Source organism: Corvus brachyrhynchos, unplaced genomic scaffold (genome assembly GCF_000691975.1).
Source record: "Corvus brachyrhynchos isolate BGI_N302 unplaced genomic scaffold, ASM69197v1 scaffold95, whole genome shotgun sequence".
Taxonomy (NCBI): domain Eukaryota; kingdom Metazoa; phylum Chordata; class Aves; order Passeriformes; family Corvidae; genus Corvus; species Corvus brachyrhynchos.
In genome coordinates, this window is record NW_008238347.1 from 801,160 (window position 1) to 811,510 (window position 10,351).

A 10,351-nucleotide genomic window follows, 5' to 3' on the forward strand; every position below is an offset into this window, starting at 1 on the left:
CCCCAAGTAACCACTTCCTTCCTCCCCTTTGTCAGGAGGATCCACAAATGCCAGAGGTTTATGTCCAAAAAGGAGACAGAGCAGTCCTGCAACTTTATTCCAATAAAGGGAGAGAGGGCTCTGCAACCAACCTGCTCCCCAAAGGCACTGGGGACAGACAGACCATTCCAAAGACCTTAACATCCACGGAATTGTTTGTAAAGGCATCAGCACACATCTTTCCACTCAATCCCTCCTCTTCTCAGTTCTCAAGCTGTCTTTACAAACCCAAGTTGTTATTAACTTCACCCTTTTTAACAACCTGCAACACCTGAAGCAGCCCCTCCCCACTGTTCCACAGCTGGTCCCTGCCCCGGGGGTGCCAAGGAAACACAGAGAAGCAGAGAATACAGGAAATACAGAGAACAAGGTAGACAATGCCAGTTCATGCTAGCCCATCAATCACTGGAGCTCCTTGTACATCATCTGTGGCTACTGAGAGCTGAGGGCTCCCATGTTTCCTTCCAGCTGAAAAGTCCAGAGCTCCAGGGTTTTAGAGGCCTTGACCCAAGTGTGGTGGGTCCATCCGTGTCCAGCTGTCCTGGCTGCTGTTCCTGCAGTCCTGGTTGGATGTTCTGGACAGCAGAGTCCAAAGGCAGCATCTGTGCTCACTGGGCTCCCTGTCAAAGAGATTTCACAAGACACAGTATCCTGGCCACAGACTGGTTTCAATATACATCGCTTATCTCTAACCCCCCACCACGCTGAGAATGTTAACAAGGTAAGGAATCCCAAACATTTGTTCAAAGGGAGATAATTGGATATCCTCTCTGAATCTAGCTCTTACTCTTGCCAGAGCTAATGGCAAAAGCCGTACCCATGGCATCTTAGTTTCTGTCACGAAATGACCTCAAATAACTCCTATGACCTCAAGTAACCCTGATCAGGGACTCAAATGACCTAAAGTAACCCCAAGTAACTCCAATCAGAGACTCAAATGACCTCAAGTAACCCCAGTGTCCTCATTTGACCTCTGGATCAATTAACAGAGACTCAAATGACCTCAAGTAACCCCTATGACCTCAAGTAACCCTGATCAGGGACTGAAATGACCTAAAGTAACCCTGAACACAGCCTCAAATGACCTCAAGTAACCCCAAGTAGCCTAGATCAGAGACTCAAATGACCTAAAGTAACCCCAGTGTCCTCATTTGACCCCAGATCAATTAACGGAGACTCAAATGACCTCAAGTAACCCCAATCAGGGACTCAAATGACCTCGAGTAACCCCAAATGACCCCAAGTAACCACTTCCTTCCTCCCCTTTGTCAGGAGGATCCACAAATGCCAGAGGTTTATGTCCAAAAAGGAGACAGAGCAGTCCTGCAACTTTATTCCAATAAAGGGAGAGAGGCCATGGGGCAGTAGAGACAGTTAGACCATTCCAAAGATGTTCACACCCACACTTTCATCCACGGAATTGTTTGTAAAGGCATCAGCACACATCTTTCCTCTCAATCCCTCCTCTTCTCAGTTCTCAAGCTGTCTTTACAAACCCAAGTTGTTATTAACTTCACCCTTTTTAACAACCTGCAACACCTGAAGCAGCCCCTCCCCACTGTTCCACAGCTGGTCCCTGCCCCGGGGGTGCCAAGGAAACACAGAGAAGCAGAGAATACAGGAAATACAGAGAACAAGGTAGACAATGCCAGTTCATGCTAGCCCATCAATCACTGGAGCTCCTTGTACATCATCTGTGGCTACTGAGAGCTGAGGGCTCCCATGTTTCCTTCCAGCTGAAAAGTCCAGAGCTCCAGGGTTTTAGAGGCCTTGACCCAAGTGTGGTGGGTCCATCTGTGTCCAGCTGTCCTGGCTGCTGTTCCTGCAGTCCTGGTTGGATGTTCTGGACAGCAGAGTCCAAAGGCAGCATCTGTGCTCACTGGGCTCCCTGTCAAAGAGATTTCACAAGACACAGTATCCTGGCCACAGACTGGTTTCAATATACATCGCTTATCTCTAACCCCCCACCACGCTGAGAATGTTAACAAGGTAAGGAATCCCAAACATTTGTTCAAAGGGAGATAATTGGATATCCTCTCTGAATCTAGCTCTTACTCTTGCCAGAGCTAATGGCAAAAGCCGTACCCATGGCATCTTAGTTTCTGTCACCAGCTTCAAAGGGTGTTTCTTTATTCCTCCATTCATCCTTTCTACTTGACCTGAATTCCCAGGGTGCTGGGGGTGTGGAGGTCCCACTGAATTCTCAAAGCAGCCACAATCCCTTGAAGGATCCCCCTGTAAAATGAGTTCCCCTGTCCAAGTCCACTGCCTCCACAATCCCATATTCAGGAATCATTTGTTAACTGATCAAACAGCTGCTGAAGCGACTAGAAACGCCTCTGGCCACCCTGCCAGCCAGCACACCACTACCAGAGGATATCTAAGCCCTCTCACCCAGGGCATCTCGGCAAAATACACCCGACATCCTCGGGAAGGATGTATAGCCCGAGGTCACTCCCCTGCCTTGCAGGCTCCTCTGCAGTCTGGCTATTGACTTTAGCCAGGCACCCCTCAGTAGCTCATTCTGCTAAAACAAAAAGACCCGAGGCAGCACATCTTGAGGAAGGTCTCTGCCAATCCCTGAGAGCCCCAGTGACTCCCCTCATGGAGTTAACATTTGCAGGGGCAAAGCTCCTGGCATCCACTATTTACTGCCCTCTGTAAATCAATTCTCCCCTCGTTCTTCTGCCCCACCGCCTTTAATCATCTCCAGCTCCTCTGCTGGGAAAGACAGCAGCCCTCCCCCGGCAATGGCTGAGCAAAGGGAGGATCCCCGAGGCCTCTGGCAGAAGTGCTGCTTTCTGACCCTCTCCACTGGCCAGTTGATCGCCTATGGTCTCTTCTGAGTACCCTGCCTGATGTCCCCTCACATGGATTATTTCTGCCTCTTTTGGTAAATTCACCACCTCCAACAGGTGAGTAACTGAGCTCTCGTGAGTCAGAATGTTTTCCCTGCAGGTTAACAAACTTCTCCCAGCTTTCTAAACTCATGAACCACCCCCCACACATACTCTGCACCTGTAAATATTCACCACCTTTCCTTGATACACTTGGCAGGCTTTTTTGAAGGCACACAGTTCTGTGGTTTGTGCTGACCAAATGACAGTAGCTTCTCCCCTTCTTGCAATTCCCTTCCCTCTACTACAGTATAACTGGTAACTTATTTTCCTCCTACTATCCTTGAAGATCCATCAATAAACACCTTTTCCCCATTTGGCAGAGGGGTCCTGTAAATCTTCCCTAGCTCCAGTCTGGAGATCTGTTACCTGGATACAGCCACGAGCCTCCTTTAAGGCTCCTTCCTTGGGGCCAGTTAAACAGGCGGCTGGGTTCTCAATTCCGAATGCTCCTGTTCCATTTCACACTCTAACAGCCTAGTGCTGGTCACCCAGCTAGAACTTGGTGCCAGACCTGAACAATCCTGCCATCAGTTACCACCAAAGCCGTGGCTGCACACCTCTGCCAACAACAGAGCCTCAGGTAGCGTTAGACAAACAGTGGGGCCACCCCCTCGCTTTGTGGCTCTTTTAGCACCAGAGTTCCTTCGGCACAGCCCTGCACCAGAGGACCACACTGCTTATTACAATTCTGGCTACCTTCGGCACAACCCACAGTTAGCAGAAATAGCCTGTGCATTTCCTCTGCTCAGCAAATTCCTGCACCCTTCCTGAGTTTGGGCATGGGATCACCAGAAAAGCAGTATTTCCAAAGAGTATTTCCACATTCATGAATGATTCACACAGGAGAAATCAGTCCTTGCAACCAGTCCACATACAATTCCAATTCCTTTTCCGGGCCTGGGAGAGATAAAGCTGGGGCATTAGTCAACCTTTCTTTTAATTTTCTTGTAATACCCTATTAATCCTAGAAATTGTCCCATTTCCCGTTCAGTCCTGGGCAACGGCACCTCCAAGATTCCCTGGACTCCCTCTGGGCTAACACACCCCAAACCTTTAGTCCAAAATGCACCCCAAACATTCAACCTTTCTCTCCATACCCATGCCTTCCCTTCAGACACTCCAAGCCTCCCTTCCAGCCAGAAAACAGAACAATTTCACAGTGGCTTCGCCTACCCCCTCCTCCCGTTCTCCCGACTGCAGCAAGTCCTTCACGGGCAGCAATAACCGGATTCCTGGGGACGGAGTAAATTCCCTTCACGCCTTGCCCGAACGATCCCTTCTCCCTCTTGCTCCCAGCCAAAGGCAGGTGCTGTTCCCGATCTCCGGCAGCCCCAGCGCGCGGCCCTGCAACCAAGCGGGAGCGGGGCGAGGAGGGAACCCGGCCCAGGACGGTGCACGGCTCTGGGACCGCGCAGTGCCTGCGGTGAACTTCCCACCTGCTATTCCATAGGGAGGCTGTCCGTCCTTCTGTCCGTCCGTCCTTCCTTTCTTCTGTCCTTCCTTCCGTCCGTCCGTCCTTCCGTCCTTCCATCCTTCTATCCTTCCTTCTGTCCTTCCGTCCTTCCTTCCTTCCGTCCTTCCTCCCTTCTGTCCTTCCTTCCGTCCGTCCGTCCTTCCGTCCTTCCATCCTTCTATCCTTCCTTCTGTCCTTCCGTCCTTCCTTCCTTCCGTCCTTCCTCCCTTCTGTCCTTCCTTCCGTCCGTCCGTCCTTCCGTCCTTCCATCCTTCTATCCTTCCTTCTGTCCTTCCGTCCTTCCTTCCTTCCGTCCTTCCTCCCTTCTGTCCTTCCTTCCGTCCGTCCGTCCTTCCGTCCTTCCATCCTTCTATCCTTCCTTCTGTCCTTCCGTCCTTCCTTCCTTCCGTCCTTCCTCCCTTCTGTCCTTCCTTCCTTCCGTTTGTCTGTCCTTCCTTCCTTGCTTCCGTTTTTCCATCCTTCCTTCCATCCATCCTTCCTTCCTTCTTTCTGTCTGTCCTTCCTTCCTTCCGTTTGTCTGTCCTTCCTTCCGTCCATCCTTCCTTCCGTCCTTCCTCCCTTCTGTCCTTCCTTCCTTACCTCCATCCTTCCTTCCGTCCGTCCTTCCTTCCTTCCGTCCTTCCTTCCTTCCATCCTTCTGTTCTTCCTTCCTTCTGTCCGTCCTTCGTTCTGTCCGTCCTTCCTTCCTTCTGTCCTTCCTTCCTTCCTTCCTTCCTTCCTTCCTTCCTTCCTTCCTTCCTTCCTTCCTTCCCTCCGTTCTCCCTCCCTCCCTCTCATGACAGAGGGTATGGCTTTTTAGACACCATGTTGTTCAGGTCACCTCAGAGTAGTGTCAAGAGGCTCCATATTCAGTTTGCCACATTCCCCTGGGACCGCCCACACCTCTGGGCTCACTCCAGCACTCACAACAGTGCCAGCCTCCCCATTACCCCCACAACACCAACTCGCCCAGCCATCAAATCCCCTCCCAGGAAACCACAATCACCAGAAACTCAGGCTTTTCAAACCCATCTCATACATTCAGCAGATGCTCACAGGTGTCCCCGTTTCACTTTTACACTGTTTATATACGTTCAAATTAACACACACATTCACCAGTAGTGGTTGAGTACAACACTCCTGCTCATCTTTCCCGCTCATGAAAAGAACATTTGAACAATTGTTCCCCCTTTGGCATAAAATTCAAATCAGACAGAGAAGTTCCCATGTCTACTAGGAAACACACTTCTCAGTCCAGCAGTGTGCTGAGCCCCCGTACAACAGCACATCCTGACACCCTTCACAATCCGTTCCTAATATTTTGTTTTACAAGTGGCGCATTGGTTCCTTCCCAATCGCTGTCCTGGCAGCCTCCCCCTTCCCTTTGGCCCTGTGGTTCCCTGCACCTTTTCCTGTCAGGGGTTGTAAAAACTGTGCCATTATCCTTGCCTGTAGCTTTACCTTCTCCTCATCCCTTCTTTCACATCTTTCATACACCTGATGTGCCTTCTAACCAGCTCCTGCAAGGGCCCACCCTGCCACCTCTCCAGCCCCTGCTCCCACTGCCTGTGGGCTCTCACCCTCCCACAGCCACCAAACAAAATCCCTTCATGGATCAGGCCAGGCTTTGGTGACACATTGTCTCTCATACCGTATACCAAAGCCGGTCCCTGTACCTTACACAGCACACCAGAGTTGGTTTTCCCTGTCCTGGAAGTCAGGAATCCAAAAGACTTGCAGCTGACCCTGTATTAGACTGCAGATTTTGAAGATAAGGCCAGTCCTCACTGTTCTTTACTGATCACGTAGCCTCCTGCTGCTATTTGCCTTAACCATATTTCTCCACACCCCCCTTTGACCAGTCCTTTCCCAAACCAACACCACACTGCCCATTCTGGGTGCCCATGTTCCCCACACTGCCCGCTCGGGGTGCCCACGTTCCCCACACTGCCCGCTCGGGGTGTCCATGTTCCCCACACTGCCCGCTCGGGGTGCCCACGTTCCCCACACTGCCCGCTCTGGCCATGGATTGCCGAGACCCTTTCTTGGTGCCTCTTATCTCTGGGTGTCCGTGTCCTTAACTGGCTCTGGGACAATGTGCAAACCATCTCAACATTCTCCCAAAGGACCCTCCAGAGGTATTTTGGGATCACCATCCCTACAGTCAAGGCCCATTTTTGACTTTCCTTTGCTGCCCACCCTGGGCTCCTGGCATGTGTTACTGCCCGAAGCTGTACTCACCGGTGAGATTTGCAGAGACGCTTCTGGACTTTCCCTTACTGCCTGCTCTGGGTGTCCATGTCCAATGGTCCTTTGCTATGGGCTCTTCACGGATTTGGATTTGTTCTGGGGTGTTTGTGGAGTGTCATCCCAGCCTTCTCCACCTGGATTTGGCTGAAAAACAGGATGGAAACCCTCTTATCTCTGATACCGATCCAATTTTTAACGCCTAACCCCAAACTTCCCTTCACTGTCTATCCCCCATGTAGCACGACCTGCCCTATATTAAGGCACTAATTAAAACAACTTGTGCAGCAATTTGGCAGAGCAGCGTTGATGGGCATCTATTTAGTGAAGAGCTCCAGTGTTTTCTCAACATTAATGAGTGATGGGAGACTCTTTGTGCCCTTTTCACAAAGGTCCTGCTCAAATCACTGCATTATCAGCCTTAATTACAGCGAGTTAATTTGCTGTTCCCTGCTTCCCAGATGTGTAGGCAAACATTCCATAGCTCACGGATTGGTGAGGGAGCCTCTGCAGCTGGCCAAGGGTGAGGGGACAGCAGTGCTGATGAATGGTTTTGCAGGGCCTTGCCAGCCAAATCCATCAGTGATTTGTGAATCCTCGTCCCCAGCTCTGTCATGGCCGTGTGTGCTTCTAGAAAAAAAAACCAAACCAAAACAACAACAATAATACTGATAATGATGAAGAAAAAATCCTACCACCGCACAGGATGTGTTCTTTACCAGTCCTGTGGCCCTGATGTGTCTTTGGGGATTCCTGCCAATGCAGAAAGATCTTCCAGCTATTTCTTGGTCCTGTCCAGCTAAATCATTCCCCATTCCAGTTCTGCTGTGTGAGATCCCACACATTTTCCATCTTTTCTTGTCCTTTCTGTGCCCTGGCTAACAGCAAATGGCATTGTGGAAAATCACAGGATCCCAGAATGGTTTGGGTGGGAAGGACCTTAAAACTCATCTTGTTTCACCCCCTGCCATGGGCAGGGACACCTCCCACTGTCCCAGGCTGCTCCAAGCCCCAGTGTCCAGCCTGGCCTCGGGCACTGCCAGGGATCCAGGGGCAGCCCCAGCTGCTCTGGGCACCCTGTGCCAGGGCCTGCCCACCCTCCCAGGGAAGGATTTCTTTCCAATATCCCATCTAAACCAACTCTGACAGTTTGAAGCCATTCCCCCTTGTCCTGGCACTCCAGGCCCTTGTCCAAACTCCTTCTCCATCATTCTTGTGGCTCCCTTCAGGAAAATCTCAAGTCCAGTTCACCTGGGGAGAAGGAAACCCCACTGCGACATTTCGTGTTGTAAGTTCAGTGATTGTTTGATGAATTCCCTCCTGGGAGGGAGCAGAGCCCTCCTGGAATCACCTCCCTGTGGGGACAGTGACCCTGCCTCTGGTGCACAGCCACCCACCCAGGAGGAATTTTTAGGGTTGGTTTTTCGCTGTGGTGGGAGGAAGATGCTCACCTCTCCAGGCCAGGGAGATGCTGTGCTTTGCTGGGGGCAGAGCGGCCACAGCTCCAGAGCAACCCCAGCTCCCGAGCTGCAACATGGAGCTCACACCTCGGGGAAAATCCAGCCCTGCCACGAGGAGCCAAAGGTGCCACGTGCTGCCCCTGCCCTGTGCACCACCTCCTACAGGGAGCTCAGGCTGACAAAAGTCCAATAATTCACATTTATAGTCACTTTCCATTCCCTATTTGCAAGCCCCAAAGTATCTGTACGCTGAATTAATGGGCAATAAATGGCAGATCTGTTGCTGCAGGGCCCAGGGCTGCGGCTTGAAGGGGCTTTTCCCCAGGCTCTGGGTGTCAGGCAGGCAGGGGGTGGAAAGCTGAGGGAACAATGACAACTGGCTGCTTTTTCCTGTTTTCCCCCTGTTCTGGCAAGAAGTCCTCTACATCTTGTAAGTATTCCCAGGGGAGAGGATGAGTGCTGTAGTCAGATTAAGTCAGCATGAGGAGAATCACATTTTCCGAGGGGTTCTGGGAGGCTGTAGCTTATTATAATTATCCAGAGGACACAGCCAAATTGTTTAAACACCCTGTGAGTGTCAGAGAATGAGCTGCGAACTCAAAACATGAAGACACAAATAGTGATAGCAGGCTATTCCAGACTTTTTCCAGAAATGGATGCCCCGGTTTTGGAAAGGGGCTTTGTAAGGCTTTCATAAACCTTATTTAAAAGTGAATTTTGAAAATGCTTTCAAATAGTCACTGAGACTCATCTATTGATAATCATGCTAGTGAAAAATGAGAATCAGAAGAAATCGGAGTTTTCCTGTGCTCTGGGAAGGGTGTAGGGAGGAGGTGGAAGGGATCCTCGCACTGTAGCCTGATTGGGAAACCACGAAGTACTTACCAAGGTGATAACAAAAACAAAGGAAAAGGGCTCGCAAGCTGTGCAGGCTCTCATCTTCTCCCTTTCATGAAGCGCAGAGAAGGAGCAGAGCAGAAAGGTTGCAGGCTTCAGTAAATCCTAATTATCCCTTGATCATGCCCGCAGCAGGGATGAAGTTTTCAAAAGTGCAGTTTCTGCAGTAATTCCGGAAATCTGGCTCTGTGGTTCCCCGGCCGCGGGGCCAGACTCAGGGCTCCAGAGATGTGCAGTGCCTGAAAAGCCAGATTGTACCGAAAATCTGCTCCGATTTCTGCCACTCCTTGAGCTGGAGGAAAGCTTTTTTCGCCTCCCTTTTCTGCCCTGCCCCAGGCAGGAAACCTGTTCAGTGCAGGCAGTGTCAATAATCCTGTTTATTTAGCCTGGGATATAAAACTCCTCATTATTTCTGGTTTTCCTTTTTTTCTTTCTTTTTTTTTTCCTTTTTTTTTTTTTTTAAATCCTCCTCCTTTCTTTAGCATTCAGGAAACTCAAGAGCAATTTAGAACAAACTCCGACATTTCTGTCAGAGGACTGAAGCTCTGAACTCTTCGTCTCTTTCTCCAGGTACTTGAATTCTCTGGGAATCAGCGCCCATTGCCTGTAAAATGGATGTTTCATGGGTTCGACTGCAGTTCCCTCTGTTCTGGGTGGTTCAGCTGCCCCAAGTGCTCCGTGTTCGCAGCAATGTGGATTTTAGGAGGAACGGGGAGATGAGAGATTCGCTGTGCTCGGGCAGCCGAGGCAGGGATGGAATTCCCTGAGCTCTCCCTGCTGGAGCCCTTGGATTTCTGGCTTCGTGGTGCTTATTCCCAGGCAAAAGGCACTGAGACCCAGGCATCCTCTGCCGTCCTCGCCATCCTCTTCAAAGATCAGCTGCTCAGGCACACGGAACGTTCTCTCTTTGTATTAAAAAGAGAAAGTTTTTTATTAGAAAAAGCAAGTGGTTTATATGAATTTGATTCCCCAGGTTGCCCACAGAACGCAGCTGACTGAGATAAAAGTGCATCCTCTGTGCCCCCAGGGCCCACATCCCTCTGCCCAGCTCCGGTAAGGAATAGCCCATAAAAATAATGGCATTGGCATATTTTTTACAGTAGGAATTGCACAGAGTGGTGGATTGGGCTGGCTCCAGGAGCGCTGGATACTGTTCCCCATCTCCACTGGTTTCTTGCTTTGTTAGGCACCTCGGTTCCATGGGATTCCTGTGGCAGGAGTAAGATCGTGCCCAGTCTGGCAGCACCAGTTCCAGCACTAATGGGAGCAGTGCTCTGTGCAGGGCTCTTGATGAGGTTGGGTTTATTTTCATTCAGTGAAGATGGAAACAAACTGAAAAACCTCCTGGCACTCTT

At 50.5% G+C, this 10,351-nt stretch overlaps 1 long non-coding RNA gene across 3 annotated transcripts in view; it reads right to left on the reverse strand.

The window, feature by feature from the left end:
* Positions 1 to 886: 886 nt before the first annotated feature.
* LOC108446964 overlaps positions 887 to 10,351 on the reverse strand; it is a 16,633-nt gene continuing 7,168 nt past the window's right edge. For 2 of the 3 annotated variants that reach the window (XR_001862309.1, XR_001862307.1), the window contains 3 exons: positions 8,985 to 9,901; positions 7,129 to 7,269; positions 5,112 to 6,786 (listed from right to left, as the gene is read on the reverse strand). This is a non-coding gene — a long non-coding RNA (uncharacterized LOC108446964). Of the gene's footprint in view, positions 1,093 to 1,225; positions 1,928 to 5,111; positions 6,787 to 7,128; positions 7,270 to 8,984; positions 9,902 to 10,351 lie in introns of those variants that run through there. The other variant, XR_001862308.1, reaches the window with a different exon arrangement.